Source organism: Ambystoma mexicanum, chromosome 1q, assembly GCF_040938575.1.
Source record: "Ambystoma mexicanum isolate Mex_15411 chromosome 1q, UKY_AmexF1_1, whole genome shotgun sequence".
Taxonomy (NCBI): Eukaryota; Metazoa; Chordata; class Amphibia; order Caudata; family Ambystomatidae; genus Ambystoma; species Ambystoma mexicanum.
The window spans coordinates 157516584-157543215 of NC_090922.1; the positions used below are offsets into that span (position 1 = coordinate 157516584).

Consider the following 26632-nt stretch of genomic DNA (forward strand, 5'->3'; position numbering starts at 1 on the left):
TTGCACAGAAGGGTGTGGGGGTAGTCGATTGGTACACTGATCCAACTGTATCAGTCCAAGATTGCCTCACTGGTACTTTATGGTGCGGAAGTTTGGGCGCCTTCCATGCTAGTAGAGCGGAGTAAATTGGAAAGGAGCCTATTAAAAAGTCTACTGCGGCTACCTAGGCGCACAGTGATTGAGATGATCCGCCTGAAATTTAACATCTCCCCCTTAGTATCTAGGGTAATAATGTGTTGTTTAACTACTCTGTGGAAACTGAACAGTGCTCCGGCAGATACCCTACTGGCTCTGACGGCCTATGCCTTTTCTTCACGTGCAACCCTGATGAAAACTAGCAAAGTGGGAACAATCTACATTTTGGCTAAGAAGTGGTTAACATGGGTACTGGAGCATACAATACATAGGCTTCTTTTCTCTTTTTAAAAAGACTATGAAGAGCACATTAGTAAGGCATGATCTGGCTCAAGCCATGGTTAACCTGCACACCAAAAACACTGCTAAATAAATTGTGTTGTACATTTCCATCAGAGGGGATGTAGAGCAATTTGTTGGTTACTACTTAATATGGGAATACCTGCATCTAAAATTCAACACGTCTAAAACTGGGGAGATTGAGGGTATCTGGCATTGGTCTTCTAGCGCTAATAGGGACTGTCATCTATGCGGGACACACAAACTCGAAATAGTCAGACATCTGCTATGTGAGTATCTCACAGGACCCCGCCAGTCCTCTCGCACTTGACTTTGGGCCCTACACTCGCCTCATCATCACTGCACTTGAACAATGACCCAAGAGAGTGGCTTCTCTCTGCACTTAATCCAGCCTCCACCGGTTGGGTGCACTTGGACCCCCCCAGGACTTGTCCCCGCGCCTCCACCTACCACTCCCCTGTAACCGTCTGTGCACTTGCGCGATACTAATGACCATGCCTGAAGATCGTCTGTATGTTCCCCCTTGTCTTCACTCCCTGCATGGTGGCGCCTTAATGCACTTGGAAAAACTGCAGAATCGTTGTCGGGCCTATTTGCTGTTGTCTCCACTGTTAATTGTATTATATGCACTTACTCTGCCAGGTGCAGATTATTATCGTTTCAGAATTTCAAGGGCTCTGAACAACTGCTAGATTTACCCTTGTTCCCTCCCTCCTTGAACGCTTTGAAACACTTGGCTTTGTGTATAGACGCTTTACAAATAAACATTACCATACCATACAATACCAATTCTCTGAATAAACTAAGGGTGGAAGCAAGGCGAGCAGCTGGGATGGTGGATGACTTACCAGGAAATACATTGTGGAGTGAATTTATGAGTGGCAATAACCACGCTTGCATTATTTATCTCACCTTGCTATGGAGAAAAGTAGAGAAAATCTCAAACTTTTAATGTGATAGCTAAATTGTTTTACACAGAAGTGTACATGGAAATGTCAGTTGTTTCTTATTGTGTAAAGTTGAATAAACTATCACAAATAAAAAAAAATGTTTTGCAAAAATAAAATAATTAAGGAAATGGTAGTGACCCCCGGCCTGACCCCTTTCTGACCCAACCGGCGTGGCAGCGGGCCCCCCGAGTGAGATTTTGCCCCCAGAGCATTTAAACCTGGCTCTGCCAATGTCGCTATGTTACTGAATATAGTTTCTGCTGTCTCACACAAAATATGCCTTTAATTGTACAAAGGTTTGTCAAAAGTTTAACCATAGAATACAGCAATTATTACTTGTCATCACATTTGTAATTTCCTCCAACACTCAATGCATCCTTTGCCGAGAATGTGAAACCTTTGTCTCAGCTAGGAGCATCCAACAGTTTTTTTCCCCATTCTCCAATAGGCGTAATGGTAAATGTACTGCACCTCTGCATTCTCTACAAGCTGTGGCACTAGAGTTCATTATTCATTAGCAAGGATCCTGCCTGGTGATGGACCTTGCTGTGCTTAAGCTGAGGCAGCTTGTATGGGCTTCTTGACCACAGTATTGGTTGTTAGGAGGTTTGAACACCCGACTTGGAAAAGGTAGTATCCTGCAGCTGAGTTTGTACTTCTCATTGAATGCCATAATAAATGTGAACTTGCATGGTTTAAAAATGTCTATATTGGCCTGCAATAAAATAAAATACTAATAATAATTTAATCAGTTCTACAAAGTATATTTGTCCATCTTAAACAAAGGGACATTGAACTGGATGTTAAAAGCATTGCAAGTTATATCACGGCAGCGCAGCACCAGAGCATACAACTACCAGGAAGGCCACTGGTGAGTCAGCAACCTTCGTTTTATGTTCTGTTTTATTTTGGAGAAACAATCCGCCTCACAGTTTTGATAGCAGAGGTGATCTGACGCTATTTGCATGCATGATGGCTTTGAAGCAGTCTGCCTATAACATGTGCCTACATGTGTAACTGTTAGACAATCAATGCCTTTGTTTTGCATTTTGTTTTTGTACTTATTAGCAGTAGGACACTTTTAGTTACTACAATTAAAACATATTACTAGATTGAGATGGGGGCAACTGATTATGGAGCCAATCTGGGGCAAACTTCATCTCCATCCAGGTCAAGTTTTAATTCTCTCTCTTTGTGATTTATTTAGGACTGCATCTAATAATACATTTACAAGAAAAGGTAAAGTCCTTGTCCTGAAAAGCTTGTTGATGAGATTAGCAGTGCCTGACCACACCCACGCCCAAGGCCAATAGTCCAGCACAACTGGCAGAGACAGTGATTGATTGAAATGTCTGCTACTGTTTGTGAACGTATTGGTCAGATACAAAATAAAACAAAAAAGGTACAAAATAAAGAATTGATACAGGGAGGCACTAAAAGAGAGGAACAGACATAACCACCTGCATAATAGCTTTCAATTGACCCGGAGAACTATGGTCAGCCCACTCTCTCATTCCCCTGACTATATTTCATAAGGCCAGACACGGCACAGTACTGAACAGAGAGTGCCCACACAAGTGAAGATATGGCAGTGGAGAAATGGACAAAGATGGCACTAGCGGGAGGAGACATGATCACTGGAACATCTGGAGTTGTGAAAAAGTAAAACCGTGTTCATACTCAACAGCTGTCCCCATCCAGTATTTGATATCCACTTTCATGCCACTTTACACAGGCATAACTCTGTTTCAGCACAGGTACAAATAAAAACAAATGAATAGTGGCCTTCCTCACTGAGTACTTTAGAATATTCTATCATGCTCTGGACCATTGTTTGCATATGATCTTCATGCGTTAAAAATGTTCTCACATATATAGTATGATCATGCAACCCTATTAGTCAGGATATTGCACAGTAACTTGCACATGGCATAAGGTGAAAATGAACCATGGATAATGTTATGTAGTGTCTCAACCTATCCTTTTGCAAATCTTCATGTATATTGATTTTAAGGCCCTTTGGAACATGCATATGGTAGGGTATGGGATTACACCAGCATAATTCTCAGTCCAAATAACCGAACCAACTCAAGAAGATGGCAAAGTACTGTTGTTATTGACAATTATCTAAATCAGGGAGGTTACAGCGAACATCACCGCACAATCACTCAGTTTCTCAATGATCGCTACTAAAAATACAATTCTTATACTTGAATATACGTCAGAGTGACGTCATACTACGTGGCAACAGTGAAAAACTTATCGAGGATCGGGATTGGTTAAGGGAACCATTGAGATATACATTTGTATAGGAGCTAGGATTGTTATTGGCTGTCCTTACCGTGTGCCTACCTCTTAAAACATGTCACTTTAGAAACATTCAGTACACAGCTTCTCATTGGTCTTGCAAGCTATAAGGTCCTTCATTATACGGACTAATACAATTGGTTGGCACACTTGTGCCATGTCTGGAACATTTGGTTTATTTAGCAGCATGTAAGCCGAGACCCAGGTGCAGGGAGATAGGATGTGAAGCTACCTCATTCCCAATTAGCCTTTCATCTCTCATCATCAATGCTTTCTGCCATGAAATTGTCTTTGTACTTGACTTTGTAGAGTATTCTCGTCTTTGGGAATGCACACGAGTGAGGGCACTCGCTATCGTGTCTGGAACTTCAAGCTCTATTTCCATCCTTGGCTCACGTGACAGGAGATCACGATCTGGTCCATTTTGCAGCTTTTAAATGCTCTAAATGAATTCAAACTTGGCATCCTTTGTGTTCTTTCTTGCACCTTGACGTGAGAAGATTCATCCACCGCACACTCGTTCTTCTTCAGAGTAGATAGCGGACCTCGATTTCTAGGATCTTGACTTCAGGTCAGGCAGCCTCACTATGCAGCTCCATGAGCCTGTTATTCAGCTGCGACACAGCTTTCCATTCACCCTTCATGATTTCTGTTTTTCTTATTTCATGATACCAATGTCCAGTTTCTGTACAATGGCGGCTTAACCTGCATTCTATTCACTACCATAGCTAGCTTCTATGATAACTTGATCTACCTTGCATTTCAGCATCTGTACATTCATTTAACTTTTGTTTTCTGCAACATTTTGTGCACGTGTAATCTTTTTTTACACTTGAGAGTTCACTCGGTTCTTTACTTCATTATTAGCTTCTTCAGAATCCATACATTATCTTCAGTTAATATCTCGGGACGTCGTGCACACTTTCTTTTGACGCCATAAGCCATTTGCTTAGTTCTCTCTCATATTCCTTCAGGGCGGTCCTCCTGCAAGTTGTCATCACTTTGAGGGTACATTTGATAGGGTTGTCTCAATGGGTATCTTCTTTCAAATATTTGCTGCGGTATTGGTACAATAGCTGGTGTTAGGCAAGGCTCGATCTCATGTCTCCAATACAGGGGAGGGATCTCCTGCGGATCTACACAGCTGCTCCTCTACATTCCCCCCTCTGGTTGAGTCCTCAACCACCTCCTCAAGTTTTTTGGCTCCTTTGTATTTTTTCTTGAAGAAGTGTCTCTTCAGTACCATATCTTCGACACCCCCCTCAGGGTGCCCGCAGTTTGAACATGTTCACCCACACTCCAGGTCATATAGCTACATTGTCCATTCAGAGTGCAATAGAACCATCGTCCCACGTATTTCTTATGATCTTTTGGGTACCAGAATTTGGTTCCTTCAGGTGGCACAATACTTACACATCAGTCAGCACCTTGTCTTCTGGTTCATCCTTTCCGCCAATCATAATATTCATTCCTACTGCTTTCTTGTCAGTTTTCTCACATTGTCCAATTATTATCCTTCTCATTCAGAATCCAAATATGATAATCACCAGTATTGCTCCAATGAACTTTGATAGGTTGGCCATCTAATAGGTCCTGCAGAGTCATTTCTGTCCTGTTGGCCACCACATCTCTTTTGCTTCCTGCTTTGATTTGGGCAAGTAGGGGTTAACCCTGTCTGGTGTAGCCTGGAGGAGGAGACTATCACTTGAAAGGGACCCAGCAACGCGGAGCGGGCAGAGTCCCGCACAGTCCTTTCTGTCCATTGTGTTCTGTCATGGGCGTTGTGAGCTGTGTCCTGTAATCGAGTTGCTGGTCACCGTTAACTACCGGCGAGGATCCGCTCTCAGCTGCAACAAGCTGCGAGAACAGTGCTTTTGAGTGTGGGGGTTGGGTGGGGAGAGACGGACTCTGGCGACACCTCGAGCCACCAGACGTTCCCCGCCTCCCACCTCTATTGCGTTGTCAACGCTAAAATTGCATTTAACCGCCATCCAAGCCGTGCTGTTTGTGCCCCATCTACCATCCCTTGAGTTTGGCTGGATTCTTCGTGTGACTGTTTCCCTCTTTGGTGTGTATCACAGCGAACCCAAAGCCAGTTGGAACTCCTGTACGAGGCGGCGAGACCGTCTTGATTTTCTTAAGTTTCTCTATCTCTATGTCCTGAACGCTCTATTGAGGGAGCACTTTTTTCAGCAGTGGGACTGGGGCCGTCTGTTTAGTCGGCTCAGCTTGTCATGGTGCAACATGGTGGACAATTGCATGAGCAGCCTTTTGACTTTTCCAATTTTTTAAATTGGTCATAACCACAAGGAATGTTCACTAATTGCCCTATACATTTGCTTTTATTTCTGTTTTATTATAAATTCCGGTTGGGGTTGCAAGCTTTTTAACAGCCCTCCAGTGCTGAAAAGAGGGCAGCGAGGGCAGTGAGGGTTTCGCTCCTCTCCCTCTTTGGTAGAACCATTTTAGTCTTAGTTCTTATTCTGTTTTTATCTAATATTTGATTGCGTAGTACTGTTCTCCTGATTGATTTTTCTCTGCATGACCTGTTATTTTTCTCTGCATCACCTGTGGCTTTGCTAAGTTATCTATTGTAATTTTTATCACTGAAAACCTGCCTCTGCCATTAACACGGTTAATTGTATTGTGAGGGGTTGCGAGGTAGCCTTTTTCCTCTCCCCTCACAAGGGTTATTTATTGCCTCCTTTCTTTTTACATTTGGGCATTCCCCACGGCCGACCAGTTTGTTATAATGTTATACCACTTTTTTTTCACAGCGTTCTTATATTTTGGGACCCACACATTGGGCGTTGTGAGCTGTGTCCTGTAATCGAGTTGCTGGTCGCCGTTTACTACCGCTGAGGATCCGCTCTCAGCTGCAACACACTGTGAGAACAGTGCTTTTGAGGATGGGGGTTTGGGAGAAGAGACGGACTCTGGCGACTCCTCGAGCCAACGGGCGTTCCCCGCCTCCCACTTCTATTGCTTTGTCAACTCTAAAATAGCATTTAACCGCCATCTGAGCCGTGCTGTTTGTGCCCCCACCTACCATACCCTTGAGTTTGGCTGAATTCTTCGTGTGACTGTTTCCCACTTTGGTGTGTATCACAGTGAACCCAAAGCCAGTTGGAACTCCTGTACGAGGCGGCAAGACCGTCTTGATTGCCCTGAGTTTCTCTATCCCTATGTCCTGAACGCTCTATTGAGGGAGCACTTTTTTCAGCAGTGTCACTGGGGGCCATTTGTTTAGTCTGCCCAGCTTGTCATGGCGCGATATGGTGGACAATTGCATGAGTGGCCTTTTGACTTTTCCAGTTTTTAAATTGGTCATAACCACAAGGAATCTTCACTAATTTGCCTATACATTTGCTTTTATTTCTGTTTTATTATAAATTCTGGTTGGGGTCGCAAGCTTTTTTAACCCCCCCAACAGTGCTGAAAAGAGGGCAGCGAGGGCAGTGAGGGTTTTGCTCCTCTCCCTCTTTGGTAGAACCATTTTAGTCTTAGTTCTTATTCTGTTTTTATCTAATATTTGATTGCGTAGTACTGTTCTCCTGATTGATTTTTCTCTGCATCAACTGTGGCTTTGCTAAGTTATCTATTGTCATTTTTATCACTGAAAATTTGCCTTTGCCATTGACACGGTTAATTGTATTGTGAGGGGTTGCGAGGTATCCTTTTTCCTTTCCTGATTGTTTATTAATAATCCTGATTATTTATTGCCTCCTTTCTTTATACAGTTGGGCATTCCCCACGGCTGACCAGTTTGCTATAACGTTATACCACTTTTTTTTCACAGCAGTCTTATATTTTGGGACCCACACATTGGGGCTCATTATAAGCTTGCTGGTCCAGGTACTACAGTATCGGTAAGCTTGCCGATACCGTAGTTCCCAGACTGGCAAACTACAAGTTGTGCTCGCGGGTGCCTTTCTGCCTGCCAGGTCGGACCTGGTGGGCAGAGCGGCACCTGCGAGCACAGCATCCGGTTTCCCCATTCCCATTTGAGCCCTACTGGTCTCAAATGGGATGGGGAAACATTTTTGATGGCGCTCAGGAATGGGCAAATACCGGGTCCAGCAAGGCCGTAATGACCTGGTAATTGCCCATTTCTGGGTGCCGGAAAAAATAAAATACTGGCGTCAGCCTCGTAATGATGTCCATTGTCTTTTGCCTGCTCCTTGGCACAAGCTGTTCACAGTCCCTTAAAACAAGGCAACACCCAGTGTTAGCTAATTCCGCAGCATTTTTACATCTAGCATAACTGCATCTTGCATTTGCACTTCCACTTTGGCGATCTGGCTGCTTTGTTATTGGGTTACTGTGTATTGGGTTGTGGCTTTTGTGTGTGCTTTGACCTTATTCTCTTCCTTTCTCTTTTTAATCCTCTGACAAACGCTCATTGGACCCTTTGTGTGGGCCAAGGTGCCCTTCTTGGAGGATGGGAAAATGCAAATTAGAAGAGGTGGGGCTATGGTCACTGGTGCCAAAAAACATAAACACAACAGAACCCCAAAGACCTCCATTAAGCCAACAGGGGTTATTCAAACCGAAACCAACTTTCCTTGGATTCTTATCTCAATACTATGGCTGCGAACTTGGTTTACAGAATCCAAGTGACCGAGAAAGCGATTTGGGATGCTGCCTCGTCAATTGGGGTTACCGGTCGGTAGCTGGGAGAAGCCCTACTTTCCCTGATATCCCCCACATTGAAAGCCCCATTGGGGAAATGAGGGGGGCCCTCTGTTGCGCTGCAACTAGATGAGGACATTGAAATATTCAGTACCCCAAGTGCAAGAGCCACACCAGCAGCTGTTTCTGCAACAGTTGCTGAGCTTTCTAGTGTCCAGGAGCCCCTGCCACCATCTAGGGATGACTCTATAGCATCATCTACTAAAGATGATGATAAAACCTGGCTGGAGGCACTATTAGATCAAAAACTAAAGCCCCTTTTTCTCTTTATTCGAATCAAAGGGTGGATATCCGACAGGGCTCGCCCCCTTGGATTCTCATGGACAAATTAAAATGGAGGCTACCTTTGCATTGCTAGAACGTTTCAAAAAGGGGATCATGGAAACCCTGTTGATAATGGATGACTCAATCAGAGATTTAAAAACAAAAGTCAATATTATCATCCAAAATGGCCCTAGGGCTGGTTTGAGCTCAGAGCCCACCACAACAAGACTTTGTAATCGGATGGGGCAACGGGTATGGGAGGGCAACACTGTCAGCCACACTGCCCCGCACCCTAATCCTATGGTGGTACCTACAAATTACATTAGTCCAGGGTCATCAATGGTCATGGGTAGTGAAGCTGAGGTTGGTGTGGTCCTTAATCTCCCCCCGCAGGCGCTCCCCTGGTAAGTGTGATTACGGGAGTTCAGAGTTTACCAGTGGGTGCTTTAGAAACTCTGTCATCTTTGATGAATAAAGCTACTCACTGGATTAACTCAAATATAATGGGCCCTAGCATAAATTCAAAATCTGTACTGATGGCCAGAAGAGTGGGATGGGTGGACCCACTAGGAAGTCTATTACAGGTGATTGCATTGTGGTCTCATTGTCTAGCTCCATATTGGTGAATCACCTGCTCAGTCCCAATCTGTCAAGAGGCTTGAAGGCAAATGGCTCAAACCTTGAGAGCAGATTGGTGGGCCTGGTTTATTTTTATCCACTAGGGAGGGTGCCGGTAGCCACACCGGATGGGCGAGGCCAAAGTCACCAATTGGGGCATTTAATTCAAGGCAATGCTGTTCGTTCGGGTGAACCCAGTGTGGCACATGTCTCTTCCTGGCCCACAGTGGGAAGGAGAGCCCACAATCACCTGGGGCGGGTTGCCGCAGTTGGGAACTGTGCGGTCATGAATCGTTTTGAGCCTGTCGTGTCAATGGATGACCAGGATTGACAGAAGGCAAATCATGGTTCATCTTTGGTTCGAGGCAGGGATCAATGCTGCACCCGCTCAAGAGGAAGTAGGTTGTATTACTCAGGCAGGAGTATTAACAAATATCCTCGGTCCTGAATCCTGCGGGGTGGAGAAGTACATTAAACTAGTTTCTTGGACCATAGCGGGCTCAAGGAACAAGCTGCAGTTGGAGGAAGACGTGGAGTTTATGAAACTTCACGTGATCATCCTACTGCAAGAAACCTGGGTCTTGGAACTGCCCCGTCTGGATGGTTATGCCTCGTATGGCATTCCTGCTAAAAAGAATAGGAGAGAGCCGAGAGGGGTTTGGTAGTGCTGGTTAAAGCCTCCTTTCATTGTGGGGTTGAGGTGGTAGAGACTGGGCTCGAAGTTTTACAATTGTTGAGGTTTAATTTCCCAGGTACAGAGGGGTTTGATCTACTGAACTTGTATAACAGTCCTAACGGGGCAGTCGGGGAGGTATGGTGTAACATCAAGGAATTTGTAGACCTGGATTTTGATGACCTTATTCACTCCAAGAAAAGGCTCATTTGGGGAGGGGATTTTAACATCAAAATGGGTTGTGGCCTCTCTAGGGATCTATATGAACCCACGGAATTACAAATGTTAAGGGTCCTCGTAACCAGAAATGGCTGATGAGAGGTTCTGCTCTAGGGGTCTTGGGTTGTTGAGCACTTGGCTTATTGAGTGGGGTTTGCGCTCAGTTAATGGGCGATTTTACCCAGACATTCATGGTAAATTTACATTTAGCAATTATATGGGGTCCTCCACGATAGACTATTTTTGCCTCATGTTGAACTTATGGAAACACATTAGTTGTTTTGATGTGGTCCTGGTGGGTAACAGTGACCATTACCCCTTTGTGCTAACTTTGAAAGATCTAATTTCTGTGGACGCCAGTGTTTCTAGCTTCTACTGTCAAATAGAAGCGGATGTGGCATCCCGATATAGAATAAAGTGGGGGACAATGTTGGACTCTGGCCTGCATTGGAAAATATTAGCTAGTCAACGGACCTCGTTGTTGGGGATCTTAGATGAATCAAATAATCATCGGGCAGTGGTGGGCCTTTTTGAGGGAATATTGGAGGCCCTCACAGATTTCTTTTAATGCTCCCGAGATGACAGGTACAGCAGGAAAACGGGGGGTTGGTTTGACGAAAAATGCAGGCTGGCAAACCTCGAACTATTGGCTGCTCTAAAGCAGCCTGTGGTAGATGGACACAGCATTGTGCAGGCATGGACTGTTTACCGCAGGACGCTTGAGCAAAGGAAATGGGAGCTGGAGACCACAGCCTGGAAAGAATTCCTGGAGGCTATAAGGGTTAATGAAGCAAGGGGTTTGGGGGAATTTGTATCAAGAGGGTCTCATGATAGCCCAATGGTGATACATGTGGGGGCCTCAGACTGGGCCTCTTATTTTGGCATTCTGTACGACGATGGCAGAGCCAGAGAAGAGACTTAGTGTGGGGGAGTAGCTTTATGTTTTTCTCTGGAGGAAGTAACATAGGCAATTGGGGCACAATCTTGTAATCAAGCTCCTGTCCCTGATGCAATACCTGCAGACCTTTTTATGAGCCAACTCGAACTTTGGGCCCCGTTGCTGACGAGTGCCTTTAATGCCTGTCTGAGCTCGGGGCATTATCCCCCGTCATGGAAGACAGCAACAATATTCCCCATTTTCAAAAAAAGGGGATATCGCCAAACCCTCTTCTTATCGCCCCATCTCCCTGCTGGACACAGTATTTTACATTTTTTGGACGGGTCTTGTTGGGGCACTTGGAGTGTTGGCTCACTGAAAGCAATGTCCTCATGGACATTCAATTTGGTTTTCGCCCAGATTTGAGGACCATGGAGCAGGCCCTCAACTTGTATCTTTTGATATCCAATGTTGTTTTCTGCAAGGGTGAAACGGTCTACCTTGCATTTATGGACTTAAGCACAGCTTTTGACAAGGTAGATCGCTCCAAGCTGTGGGCTGTGCTTGAGTCCATGGGTTGTCCAGCTGACATCGTGACAGTTCTGCGGGAGAACCACCTGAATACTAAAGCCAATGTTCGGTTTGGAACAGGGGGGCGGTGTACCGAGTGATTTGATGTGATACTGGGAGTACGCCATGGGTGTGTACTGAGGCGGATACTGTTTACCTTATACATTAATGGGTTGCTGCAGGTACTACTGAACACTGCTGTGGAATATTTGCGAGTGGGGGAGGCCATTCCCCGTTTTGGCGTATGCTGACGATACAGTGCTTATGACCAGAACACCCGGGCCTTACAGGCCTTGGTGGATGCATACGCCTCTTTCATGACCAGCTTAGGTTTAAAAATAAACTCTGTAAAATCAGCAGTCATGAGTTGCAGAGGTAGTAAAAAGATGATTAAGCTGCACCCCATTGTTTGTATAGGGGACATAATTTTGAGGGTAATTGAGAATGATTACTTGGGTGTGAGATTCTCAGAGAGTTTTTCGAGTAATGCACATGTAACTAAACAATCTCTGAAAATGTGCTAATACCTGGGGGGTCTCCATCAATTCTCCTCTAGGTGTAAGGGTCAACATATGGAATCAGCACTCAAGGTCTATTCCTTGCAGGTTAAGGCAGCCTCTCTCTATGGAGCATCACACTGGTGGTTTCAAAAGCCTGGTGATACACAGGCAAGGGAAAACTGCTATTTTAAAAGGCTATTGGGACTCCCGGTTCTTCTTCCTGTGCATCTGTACACAGAGAACTGGGGATGCTCTTTCTGGAGGATGAGTGGGCAGCCACCCCTGGTTTATTATGGCTTAGAATTTGGGGAAATCATAAAGCCTCACTGTGCCATTTTATAATTGAAGCAACCCTGAGCGTGGACCTGTGGCATAAGATACCCTGGCTTAAATTTGTAAGTGAGTATTTGTCCAAGGTAAATCTGGTGGTTATGCCTCCTGCCACCAGGCTGTTTCAAGTTAGAGAAGTAAACTCTTCTAAGAATGTGGTAATTCGGGAACTAGCAGCAATTTGCACCAACATAGTGTGGCCATGCATGCTGATGCGTACCATCAGCTTATTAGTGGTTTCCCTTCTATCCAGCCGTATCTTACTTGGTCTAGGGTGGGTCATCATAGCTGGCTCATTACTAAGGCCCGCTTTGATTGCCTGCGCTTGAGGGGGAATATGGCAAATTGGATAGGTTACCCGGATGATCCAAGCTGCCCTGTCTGTGGTGCGCCCCTTGAAGATTTGGCTCATTTTATCTTGTTCTGTCCGGGTTATGGAATCATCAGGGAGCTAACCATTTTGCAAGTTTTGAGGTGCACTGACCTGCATCAATATAGGGCAGCACTGCTGCTACTAAGGCAAAAGTGAAATTCTCAGCCTGGGTTCTATTATCATATCTGAAGGTTGCAATGTCACTGAGAAGGGGAGCTCTAAGACGGTGTGTTTTTGTATCATAAATTATCCTGTAATGTGTGGATATGTATTCTGCTGTTTATTTTTTAACTTTAGAAGACTAATGAATTGCTTTATTGTGATGTTCTATGTGTGGTTATGAATTATACTGTACATTGTATTTTAGAGATCAATGTATTTTTTCTTTTGTGATATTTCATGCATGTGTTTAATGGACATTGTTTTGTCTGAATAAACTTTTCAAAAATAACAATAAGGAATCCATGTGAACAGGAGTGCAAACCAAGTGTCATCTCCAATGGCCTCTGTCTCATCCACCATTTTTATGTGTAGAGTTGTCAACATCGATATGGCCTGCGTCAAGGTCCCGTTCACGCCGTCATGAGATGGTGTGAATGTGCAACATGATGGCTCGATCTTGGCGCCAACACCTCCTTCTATTTGTTTAATCATATTGAGGACATACCTATTCTGGAGGGACATCAGCCTTATGGCCCTCAGCTCTTCTTTTATAGCTTTAAATCCTTTTATAGTGGCATTGATTGTTTGCAGCAGCTCCCATCTGGTGACCTATTGCCTTTTGGCATTCCATGCTGTTTGGATTCCAGGCATGAACATGGATGTGAACGCCACTGCAGTTCTGCTGAGTAGTGTGTGCTCGTCAGGAATGCCTTCATATGCCGTTAGTGATTTTGGTGAGAAATAATTCGATCTCTTCCTCCACCAGAGTTTTATTGACCTCTTCCTTCTCATGTGATCGTCCACTTACAGAAATTCTTCAAACTTCAGGGCACTTTGTGGAATCACCAATGCTGGAACATGGATATACACAAAGAAACACACCTCTCCCCAATTCCTGGGTAGCTTCATATATGTTCTGGATCTGCATGTCCAATATCGATCCATTAGGACAGCCGTCCCTCTCCTCATTCCTGGAACATCCATGGTGTTTTTGCACCCCTTGTTATGTCCAACATAATTTTTCCCTTTGCTTCGAAATCACATTGTTGCATTAATCAGTTGGACTACAGACACTGTGCCTACATCATCTTAAACCCATGTCAGCAGTTTAGAGTACGTAGCCCAAGATTTCAAACACTCATCATTCACCTTCTGTACTCCTTGCACTGCTCCTTTCCTCAGCAGATGAACTGCACAGGACATCATTCCATCTTCCCATCCTTTGTTTTTATGCACTTGTCCATAGATCAGCAGTTTTGAACGTTCCCTGAATCCAGGCATTTCAGTCTTCTCTGTCATGTCAGAACAGATCATTCTTTTCATTTCTTCAACAATCACCTCGTCTTGTCCTGCAGCAGGATACACAAGGATTCTGTCTGTCCATTCAGGCTCCTTCTCCATTTGTGTTGTCTTGATGTAATCATCCCGGTATTGACATGACTTTCCTGATCTCTATCACACGGTCGCCCAATCCCCTTAAAACTGTCCTCTAGTAGTGCATGCTGCTAGATGAGTGAGGCACCTTGCATCTTGTGCTGAAATCTCTTTTGAAATTATGGTCTTCACTGTATTCATGGCATAGGGGATGAGAGCAGACATAGCAATTATCATCAGATGCTCTCTCCTCAACCTTTTTCATGTGCTGATACCACATATTATTCTCCAGGTGAGCCGCATTATCATGGTAGGTATTTATCCCCTGATTATCTTCTTCTGCATCCCTCTTATGTCGCCTGACATGCCCATGGAGGTTAAAGAAGTTATCATCATTTGTACTCGCGCTTCGAGAAATCGTAGGAGTTATTTTCAATGGGAACATTAGGTTAATAGAGACTCTGAAATGTAAGATACAGAAAGATAAAAAGAATACACATATATATATATCATAAACAGAAAGAAGCCTGGGAAGCTTGGACAAACATTTGGTATTCCATCCCAATACTTGTTGAACTCGTGTTCTTTTTATAATCAAATCATCCTATTCTCAGATCATTTTGAATACAAGTATTCAATTTTGCATTTGTAGCTACACAATCTGCCCAATAATCGCTATTAAGAGTCTTCGTACCACTGGACCATTTTTGGGATCATGTAGAAAGGTGTGAATATTGACATTTCTCCTAACAAGAGCAGGGTAGGACTGAAGTACAAACACAAAAAAACAAATACAAACCTGTGTGTGTTTCTGTCAGCAGGTATCATGTGTTTATCATTGAAACAGATATTCTCCTAAAAATGAAGCTGGGTATTGATCTCTCTTCGTGTCAGCATAATACTGATACAATTTTTACTCTTTCAAGGAATTTCTGAAAAGTATGTTTTCAGCCTCTAGAATTGTCTGGAAGTCTTGTGCATTTCCTACTATGAGTTTAAGGAGTGTCCAATGAATTCCAGTCCAAAAGAAATATGTGCTAATCACATGCTGTTTTATCGTCCTTCTTCTTGGTCATCGATGGAGTCTGCACACATGGAAGTTCTTCTTCTTCTTCTTGTCTTGCTTCTTGATCAACGGAAGCTGGAGGGAGGGTCCCGCCTTTGTAGATATGTACATCTCCTAAATGGAGAAAAGCTCGTCTTCCCGATACCTTAACTGCAGAAGGGGAGACTTCCTCAACAATAAGGGGACCATTAAACCTAGACTCGTTTCACTTGTGGGTAAAATTCTTGATATGGATTAATCACCAACATATAACTTTGGTGGTAACAAGAGCTCATTGGGTTGACTACTGGACTGTGTTACTTGACCCCTCCCTCTGATGCTTGACTTGATCTGCAATGAAAGAAACACTGGTAGTCATACATGTCAAATAATCATGCATTTCATCACCTAGAGCCTTCGCTACACTCTGGGCATCACTTCTGACTCTAGATGGAGGCATAATAGGCATTCTCATGCAACGCCCTGTCACTAACTCATGGGGAGTAAGATGGTGGTCAGAATCTGGTTGATTTTGAAGAGCATATAAGGCAAGGGGTAGGCAATAAAGCCATCCCTTCTTCAGAGTTAATTTGATCTTGGCTATCCTCTCCTTGAGGAGACTGTTGAGTCTCTCTCATATCCCGTTTGCTTGTGGATGATAAGCAGAAGAAAATGTATGCTTTATGCTCAATAGAAGTCCTATTTGTACAAATAGCTCATTAACAAAATCTGGTCCATTATCGGATCTTAGCACTTTGAACACACCCCATCTTGGAAATACTTTGCACACTTAAAACTTTGCTGTGCAATTGGCATCAAGGTTTGTACATGGACCGGCTTCGATCCACCTGGAGCAGGGACACACCACCACTAATAGATACCTGTACCCATTACATGCTTGCAGCATATCGATGTAATCGATATGTAAATGTTGAAACAAACCATTTGGTCGAGGTATTACTCCTCTGATTATTCTCAGTGTTTGTCCAGCAGTAAGCTTTTGACACACAATGCAATTCACCATGAACTGTGCAACGTGTTCCAGTAGATTGGGAATAAACTAGTCTTCTGCACTTGTGACAGCAAGACTTTCTCTGGTTATATGCACAGGGTAATGCAGCTGCTCAAGTACGACTCTCAACAATGCCACTGGTATCACTGGCTTTCCAGTGCTTTCCTGCATCCATAATGCTTCAGTGGGGGACAAAGAAAACCCCCTACTTTTAATAGCTTTTGCTCTTCTTGTCGAGCTCTTCCCTGAATCTCTATTAGTTATGTAATCGACAGCATATGAAACCCTTCTCGTACCAGCATGCTTCTATTCAAAATTTCTTTAGTATCTTCAGTATCAAAACTCAAAATTTCTGAAGAGTATGGAACTCTTTTGGCTTCTATGTCTGCGGCTTCGTTTCTGCGAGAGATCAAGTATGTGTTGCGCATTTTACGACCACTATGGCTGGTGGGAGTTGTACTGCCTTAATGAGCCTGTCCAATAAAGACGCATGTTGCACTGGAGTGTCGTCTGCATGGAGGTATCCCCTCCTTTTACAGCATGACGTGCACAGTTGACGTCACATAGGCGGAGTCACTGTACACTGTCACTTCCTGCCTTTCGTGTTTCTCAAGCTCAACAATAAGCGTTACTACTTCTGCAGGTTGTGCTGAAAAGTGAGACGGTAATCTTGCACTCAGCACTACCTCAAATTCAGCATTTAATCTGTGTCTTACAACTTCAGAGCATTGAATGCCTCTCCCCACTAGTTTGATAAATTCTTTGTGAAGAACCATCAATTTCCCCTCCCTCTAGAGCATTTCCTTTCACAAGTGGTATATCATCATAAAATTCGACATTATTTGAACAGACATGCGCATGATCACATTCTTCTACAGGTTCAGTTAGAAACGTGGCTGGGTTCACTATTTTCACCTCACTACCTTAATTGCTGGATTGGAAATCATTACCTTGTAAGCTGAAGCTCTCTGTGACATTAATGTGCCCTTGGATTTCTCTAAAATAGCAAATAAGGTGTGCTCCATGTAAAGAGTCGTGGAACAGCTCATGTTAATACCCGTGGACTAATCAATTGCAAATGCGGCAGCAGCCAGAGATTGTTCGAATGGGAAATGTCCCCTCATAACAGGATCTAAATTTGCACTGTAGTATGCCAAAGCTTTGTACCCTAATGTTGTCCTTTGTGTGAGTACTGCTGTCATCACTGACCCAATTAGGATGTGAAAATAAATTCAATTCTTTGCTATAATTGGGGATTCCCAAAACTGGAGCTGTGCAGACTGCTCTTTTTAATTCCTCAAATCCTTCCTCCATTTCTTCAGTCCTTTCTTTTTTTGCTTACCAACTTGTACTTTCTTTAACAACTGCAAACGTGGCTTGGTATATGTGCTGTAGTCAAAAACTCAGGCCCTGCAATAATTGCACAAGCCTAGAAACTGCTGCATTTGCCTCACTGTGTTTGGCATTTGTGTTTTCAGAATAGCCTCAGCTCTTTCTGGTGTCACTTTATTTCCTTCTTGTGAAATTAACTGACCTATGTTCAACACTTCTTCCTGACAATACTGTCATTTCTCCTTGTCCACCCTGTTTACCTTGTTTGCCAATATTGTCATTAACTGAAAAGAGTCTTGTCTGCTTTCATCTTCTGTTTCACTGCAAATCAATATGTCATCTATGTACTGAATTGCCGCACTCTTGAGTTCAATGTTGCCTAAATCCATCTGTAGGACCATGTTAAAGATCGATGGGGACTCACAATACTCTTGGGCTAAACGAGTATGCTTCAGTCTCTTTTGTCTGAACATAAAGGAGGTAAGGTCTTGTGAGTCTTTGTGCAACGGGATCGAGAAAAATGCATTTTTCCAAATTGATCACTGTGAAATACTTAGCTCCAACTGGGATGCTACACAATATTGTTGCCGGATTAGGAACTAATGGAAATTCAGCGTCTACAGTCTGATTAAGAGGGTGCACGTTGTGGATAAATCTCCATGACCCTCCTTTAGATTTTTTTATCGTATCGAATACACAACAGTATTACATGAGGACTCCAATGGCACTAGTATTCCCCCGAATCATTAGTGCTGAAATAGTCTTAAATATGCCTTCATCAGCTATTCGAGACATGGGGTACTGTTTTGCTCGTGGTACAATTGCTCCTGGCTTAAGTTTTATTTTAACCTCTCCTATTCACTTCAATAGGCCTACATCATATGGGCTCGTATTCCAAAGAACATTTGGCACCTTTTGTGGGTCTTCCTGAAAGAATACTGGTTGTTGCCGCATTATCACCATTCGCTGTGGGACTTCCTTTTTCTCAGTCTTTATCCAGTATGTAATGCTTACATTGGCTAAGGGTGGAAGAGACAGTACGCTTTAAGGTGATGACCATAGTTTACAAATGTTTGTATGGCAAAGCCCCGAGATACTTTAAGAATCAATTCTCCTTGTATCTGCCTCAAAGACGCCTTAGATCAGAAGATAAGGCCTATCTGAATATTCCTAGAGCAAAACGTGTGCAAGGGCAGGGAAAATCCTTCCCAGTCAAGGCAGCAAAATGCTGGAACAAATTGCCATTAACATTACGGCAGGAATAGAACTACCTGAGATTCAGGAAACTTCTGAAAACTCACCTCTTCCAATGATAATCTCTTATCCCTGCCCGCCTCCTATAACACATAATACTATGCGCATTGGATTACTCAGGACATTCCCGCGCCCTGATGCCTGCAGGCTATCGGCGCATTCTAAACAAGCACATAAACATAAAAATAAACATAAAAAACATTACCTCGTCATCAATATGTTAATCTCTGAACATATCTTCATCAGGTATGTCAGTCAATATGTATCCCTCCTCAAGAGCTATAACTGTCCTCCATTCTCTGCCTTCATCATCTACTCCTTAAAGCATTGCTAGTTCTCCTTGTAGTATAGCTGCTTCTAATTCTATAGAAATAGCCTGTCCTTCTTCCTCATCCATAGGTACTTGTGGTCTAACTAAGAACTCATCAGGTATCCTCACAATCTTTCCCACTAATCCAGGTAGCCATGGTAATAAAATGCTTACACCATACTTGAAAACCTCCAGATCTACCGGGACTCCTCATAGAGTCACTTGCCCTGTAAATGCTAGAATAAACTCTCCTACATTTAAATAGTGTATTCCTGGAGTGGATCACAATATTCCCTGATCAGTGAATGAAATCATCATGTTAAGTTGTGTTATCAAATCTCTTCCCAGGATGTTAACTAGCGTCTGTCGTGAATATAACAAGGGAACAGACATGTCACATTCTCCTATAGAAACAGTTAAATTTATCAGTGAAAGGAACTAAATTCGTAGTCCAGAGAACCCTTGAGCATTCCTGGAAATACCTGCCATTGGATATTTTACCTCGCTTATGCAGGAGCAAGTCCCCCTGTGTCTACAAGAAAAGAAAAGGATTTGCCTCCTATCGTCACATCGACCATTGGTTCCTTTTGGGGGTCTGGTGTCACTGATAGTACTGAACACATCAAGTTACTGTGTGAGCTATCCTATTGAGGGTACAAATTCATCCCTGTACCCGTAAAAAAGGGTTTCCCCTACTGGTGTGCAACCGGTTGGTTGGTATTTCTCTTCTTGTCCATTAGGACTGCAGCTACCAGAAGTCCTTTCGGTCGAGACCCGACTACACAGCTCACTGGAAAGAGAGGTGACAGAGTGAGGGAAAGTAATGGATCGCTGTACAAATGAGGCCTGCAATCCAGATGCTCCATTCAATGTAGACTGAATGCAAAAATGTACTTTGTTAATAGCCTGCTGCTAATACAGAGAGCCTGTGGACCCGGTCTGAAAAGGGGGTGGAGCATAAGGCCCATGTTATATGCTCTGAAACCTGTAACCCAGCTTGTGTGGTAAAAGAAGGCAGCAACTGACCCAGGGAATCAGCTCATATGGATGATCATTTAAGGGGAAAGGATTAGGATAAAAGAGATCGAAAAAAGGCATGTCAATGTGGGTTGTTTGGATGAGGTCAAGGGAGGAGAAAGTGGACCAAGAGACCGTGCAGACGAAAGACAGTGCAGCGGAGCATGGAAGAGGATTGCAGAAAGCATGTGAAAGGTGATCAATTGGTTGGTGAATTAAAGTGGTATATGCATGTCAGGGTGTGTGTAAGGTGAGTGAGTGAAACCAAGGGAGAATGTGTGGGTATGAGTTAGAGTGGTTTGGAAATGTGACTGGGAGTGTGAAAGGAGGGTGACTGAGAGAAGGTGTGCGAGATGAGTATAGAGTAGTGGGACGAGGGAGTAGTGGAGAGGGTTCTATGTCATTTTGCCGACCCCCTTTTTTCCGATGGGTGTTTTGCTGCGGGCAGGTTAGCCGAAAAACTTAATCGCATTTTTTTAAAATAATTTTCAGGGGGGGATAGCTCCCCCAAACTCCCCTTATTTTTATAATTTTTTTTTATTTACCTTCCCCAACCCTTCATTTACACTTTCCCACCCCCCAAATCATTTTGATGGGATTTTTCGGCAAAACACCTGTTGCAAAATACCAGTTGGAAAAACAGGTGTCGGCAAAAGGACGTAATACCATGGAGAGTAGTGGGAGTGGAGAATAGTAGAGTTGATTGGAAGGAGAGTGATTTGAGAAAGTAGTTTGGCAGCAACATGTGGCCACCTTAGAAGAAGTGATTCAAATGGCTAATGGGCATGAGGGAGCCAATTGTGGGGCCGAAGAAAACCAGCGGCTTGGTACTCAAGGGAGAAATGAAAGTCAGGCCCTGAGAAGACCAAGCCACACTCGACCAGTACCCAAAACAAACACGAGGCCTCCTTTGCTGACAGACTGGAAATTGTCCTGAGGTAGTAAGGTGTTGTTCTTCTGGGAAAGCAGGACATATTTTGGTGTGCAAAAGTGTTTGTGTCGGAAAAGGGGAGTGGGGGTAGAGTGTCTGAATATCTTACATGGAAGGATGGAGAAAAGGTGTTATAAGACAGGGGATACCGTGTCTTTGGTGTCCTACTTCCACTCCCCGAGGACCCCCATCCAGGTGATCCTCCATCACCGGTTCACCACCAGGAACTGGATCCAATAGCGATGGCTGTGTCCTGGCCACCTGGATGACAGATCCCCGGGGACTAGTCAGGGAGACACCTTCAGGTTTCTCACATACCCTCCCTCCATGCGATGTAGCCACATTTGTTTCACAGGGGACCGGGAAAGATAATCTACATCTCCCAGGTCTTTTCTATTTTGGTGTTCCACAGTGAAACAATAGGGTTGTAGGTCTAGAAACCATTGCATGACCCGAGGGTTGGAGTCTTTGCTTTGACTAATTCAAACTAGGGGTGAGTGATCTGTAACGTGTGAATTGTTGTCTTAATAGGTATTATCGGAGATGGATAATGGCCCATTTGATGACCAGGGCCTCTAGTTCAAATGTAGAGTAATTGTTTTTATTTGGGAACAGCTTGTGACTAGTGAATAATATGGGATGTTCCAATCCATTGCAAACCTGGGACAGGACGGCTCCTAACCCTGTAAGGGAGGCATCCATCTGTAATACAAACTCTTTAGACAAGTCGACTACCTTCAGGTTTGGGTTCTGGCACAGAGTCTGTTTCAAGGTGTTGTAACATATCTAATCTTCGTCATTCCAATAAGGTTTCTGGGGTTTTGCGTTCTTAAGTTTATCTGTCAGCTGGGCTGTTTTGTCCAAAAGGTTGGAGATAAACCTACGGTAATATACTATTAACCAGAGAAAAGCTCTAAGATCTGTTTTGGCCTTAGGGGTTGGTGTATCTAAGGCAGCTTTTACCTTCTCATGTTGGGGCAATGCATTCCCATTCCCTACGAAGCCAAGGTATTTTACGGCTCACTGGGCACATTTGCACTTAGCTGCATTAGCAGTTAGTCCAGCGTTTCTGAGGACTTTCATAATGGTATAAAGATGGAAGAGATGGTCCTCCCAAGTCTTACTATAAATGACGATATTGTCAATATAAGATCCACAGAAATCGGCATAGTGTTGTAAGATTTGATCCGTGAGACATTGAAAGTGGCTGGCGCACGATGTAAGCCGAAAGGCAGGACTTTAAATTGAAATAGTCCTAGAGGCGTTGAAAATGCAGTCTTTTCCTTTTCCATATACGGGAACTTCCCAATATGCTTTGGTTAAATCTAGGGTAGATAGAAAGGTGGCTGCTCCTGGTTTATCAATTAGGTCATCGATGCGTGGCATGGCATAGGCATTGAAGTCCGAGATGGTATTAAATTGACAGAAGTCTATGCAGAATCACCAAGAACGGTCAGGTTTAGTTACCAACACAATAGGAGAGGACCATGGGTTTGGAGATGGCTCAATAATATTGGTTTCCAACATTTTGTTGACTTCCTCGATCACTGTCTGCTTACAGGCTTCTGGGAGTCGATACAGTTTTAAATGAACTACTTTATCTTTAGGTGTTCTAATATAGTGGTATGTGTCACGACTGGTATGAGGGCTCACCTGTTTAGGCTTGGTAGGCTTCTTTCTTGTTGGATCTGTCTGCCTGCGTTTCCTGGAGCTGCGGGTCTCGTGGAGATAAAGACGGGCTTCTCAAGACGCCACTTAGAGTTCAGCGTTCAAGTGTGGCAGTTCGTTGGCAACTGCGAGAGCAGTCCTGGATGGAGACCCGCGGACGCGGGTGGCCACAGTTGCTGTTGAGGTCCGGAAGCTCTGGAAATCCTGGGCTAGTGGTAAGGCGGTCCGAGGGCAACTGCGAAAGCAGTCCTGGATGGAGAGCCGCAGACGCGGTGACCGCAGTTTCAGGTGAGGTCCAGAAGATTCGGAAATCCTAGGCAAGCGGTAAGGCGGTCCGAGGACAACCGTGAGAGCAGTCCTGGATGGAGAGTCGCGGATGCGGTGCCACAGTTGCAGTTGAGGTCCGGAAGCCCAGAAACCCTGGGCAGGCGGCAAGGTGGTCTGAGGGCAACCGCGAGAGCAGTCCTGGATGGAGAGTCACGGACGCGGTGCCGCAGTTGCATTTGAGGTCCAGAAGCCCGGAAACCCTGAGCACGCGGCAAGGCGGTCCAAGGGCAACCGCGAGAGCAGTCCTGGATAGAGAGTCGCAGACGCGGTGCCGCAGTTGCAGTTGAGATCCGGAAGCCCGGAAACCCTGGGCAGGCGGCAAAGCGGTCCGAGTGCAACCGCGAGAGCAGTCCTGGATCGAGAGCCGCGGAAGACACAGTAGCTGAGAACCAGGAAGACACAATTAGGTGAAGGAAATTCCTAGGAGCGAGCGCGAGGAACTACACTCGAACAAGCAATTGTGAGCGCATTGACATGCGCAGAACCGCAGGGGCGTTGCACTTATCTAGGCGTGCTTGAAACTATACCGCTCATCAAGGAGCTGTGTCCGCCATGTTGAGAGGGTGTTGGGAACATTCGGGCACGTTGTCGAATGGACCAGGAGGTTCAAAGGGGGCGGTAGCATGATTTCATGACAGTATGCCCCCTCCGAAGACTCGTACCCCCTGGTTTGCCAGGATGTAATCGATGGAATCGTTGCACCAGTCTGGGGGCATTGAGGTTGGAGACTGGTTCCCAGGTACGATTACTGGGTGGATAACCCTTCCATTCCACCAAGTATTGTAATCTTCCCCTTCTGTACCTGGAATCGCAAATTCGGGAGACTTCATACTCAATCTGACCCTGGACTAGTAGAGGAGGAGAACGGGGAGCATTCCTGGTAGAGTGGAGCTAAGGCTTTAGCAGGGAAGTATGGAAAACAGGATGGATTCTGTTCCAAGTTGTAGGCAATCGTAATTGATGGGCCACTGGATTGATTTTCTTAGACACAATGAAGGGGCCGTAGTAGCGGGGTGCCAGCTTGTTTGGTCTTAAGTGTCTGGGTAAATACTGGGAAGATAACCAGACCTTGTCCCCAACATTATAATCTGGAGCAGGGCGTCTCTTGGAGTCTGCGAATCTTCTTATGTTTTCCCTAGCCTGGGATAGATGGTTCAATGCTTCTGGATGAACTGAAGCCAACTGAGCAGTCCAGGAATCAACAGAAGGAACAGGACTTGGAGAAGGCAGCACTGAAGAAAGCACAGAAGGATGAAAACCTAGGTTGCAAAAGAATGGACTGGTCTTTATCAAAGAGTGTTCAGAGTTATTGTAAGCGAATTCTGCGACTGGTATGAGCACTGACCAGTCGTCTTGAACCCTGTTGGAAAAACAGCGTAGGTACTGTTCAAGGGTCTGGTTTACCCTTTCTGTAAAACCGTTTGTCTGTGAATGGTATCCAGATGAAAGCGCTCGTTGAATTCCTAACACCTTGCAGAGGTTTTTCCAAAACTTGGAGATGTACTGTGGTCCACGATCAGAGATGATTTTGGATGGTAGCCCATGAAGACGAAAAATGTGTTTTACAAAGAGTCCGGCCATTTCTGGAGCCGAAGGCAATTTTGATAATGGTGCAAAGTGAGCCATGTGAGAAAAGAGATCGATGGTTACCATTATAACTGTATGTCCCCTGGAAGGGGTAAAGTCTACATTGAAATCCGTAGCTATGGCTTCCCAGGGTCGGGAAGGAGGAACTGGTTGGAGAAGTAGTCCTGCTGGTTTTTTGTTATCGGTCTTGTTCTGGTTGCAGACAGCACATGCCCGGACATACATCTGAAAGTCTTTCAGCATCTTGGGCCACCAGAAGTTTTGTTGAATGGAAAGAAGGGTACCGCTGACCCCACAATGTCCAGAGTAATAGGTGTCATGGCATAAGTGCAAAATGCGCTTTTGTAGCGATTGGGTAGGTACAACTAGTTGGGTTTTCCGAAAAAGGAATCCATTCTTGAACTCAAGACCCCAAGGATTTTGTCCTTGGAAGTCCTTCCAAAGGTCCGAGGTTGTAGTCTCGTTCTTAATGGACTCCAAGATGTCAGATGCTTGAGCGATGAACACAGTGCTCGGAAACATTTTAGGCAGGGTGGGCCTTTCCTGAATAGGGTAGTCAGGACGTCTGGACAAGGAATCCGTGATGATATTTGAGCTCCCTGGAATGTGAGATATCTGGAATTGGTATTGAAGAAAGAAAAAGGCCCATCGTGCTTGTCGGCTGTTCCGGCACTCCTTGGACTGAAGGACTTGTAGGTTCCTGTGATCTGTTTGCACTTGTACAGGATGGGTAGCACCCATGAGGAGATGACGCCAGTCTTTAAAGGCTTGGCGAATGGCAAGCAGTTCTTTTTCTAGAACTGAATAGTGGGTTTCACATGGGAGAAAAGTCTGAGATAGGTAAGCCACAGGATGTTCGAACCCGTCTTGGGCTTGTTGTTTCAACACCGCACCAATTGCGAGTTCAGAGGCGTCTGTCTCCACTAGAAAGGGTCTTGTAATGTCAGGCTGTATCAAGATGGGTTCATGAGTGAACATTTCCTTCAATTTAACAAAGGCAGCTTCTTGAGAAGAGGTCCATAGAAAGGGGGTATTCTTCTTAAGTAGACTCGCGATTGGTTGAACAATGGATGAAAAGGAAGGTATGAACTTCCTGTAAAAGTTTGCAAGGCCCAGGAAGGATTGGACTTGTTTTTCGGAGCAGGGGACTGGCCAGGATGTGATGGCTTCGATTTTGACAGGATGCATAGCCACCCCTTGGGCGTTTAAAACAAATCCTAGGTAACGTACCGTAGAAACATGGAATGTGCATTTCTCTGGTTTGGCTAATAAATGATGTTCTCTGAGTCATCGTAGCACGGCAGAAACATGTTGTTGATGTTGTGTGGGGTTTTTGGAATACACCAAAATGTCATCCAAGCACATAATAACAGAGAAGAAAAGCATATCTGAAAAAACCTGATCCATAAATCGCTGGAAGACGGCCGGGGCGTTGGCAAGTCCAAAAGGCATGACCAGATACTCAAAATGTCCGAATGGTGTTCGAAAAGGCGGTCTTCCATTCATCGCCTTCCCTTATTCGTACCAGATGGTAGGCTCTTCTCAAGTCTAACTTGGTAAAAATTACAGCGCCCCTGAGTGCTTCCAAGATGTCAGATATCAGTGGTATGGGGTATCTGTCCTTCCGGCTACATTGGTTTAGACCCCTATAATCTAGACAGATTCGCAGCTCCTTTGTGTCTTTCTTTGGTACAAAACATAAGGACGCCCCTGCGGGAGACATGGAAGGACAGATGGTGCCGTTAGCAAGATTGGTATCCAAATATTCTCTTAGGGCCTTCTTTTCAGGTTCTGAAAGGATAAAC

At 44.5% G+C, this 26632-nt stretch overlaps 1 long non-coding RNA gene across 3 annotated transcripts in view; it reads left to right on the forward strand.

Moving 5' to 3' along the window:
• The window catches only part of LOC138526000 (uncharacterized), a 78792-nt gene that overhangs the window by 9669 nt on the left and 42491 nt on the right, over window positions 1-26632 (forward strand). Inside the window, exons 3-4 of one of the 3 annotated variants that reach the window (XR_011283464.1) lie at window positions 2172-2256; window positions 6470-13249. The exons of 1 other annotated variant lie outside the window; for it this stretch is intronic. This is a non-coding gene — a long non-coding RNA (uncharacterized lncRNA). Of the gene's footprint in view, window positions 1-2171; window positions 2257-6469; window positions 13250-26632 lie in introns of those variants that run through there. One more of the 3 variants, XR_011283463.1, reaches the window with a different exon arrangement.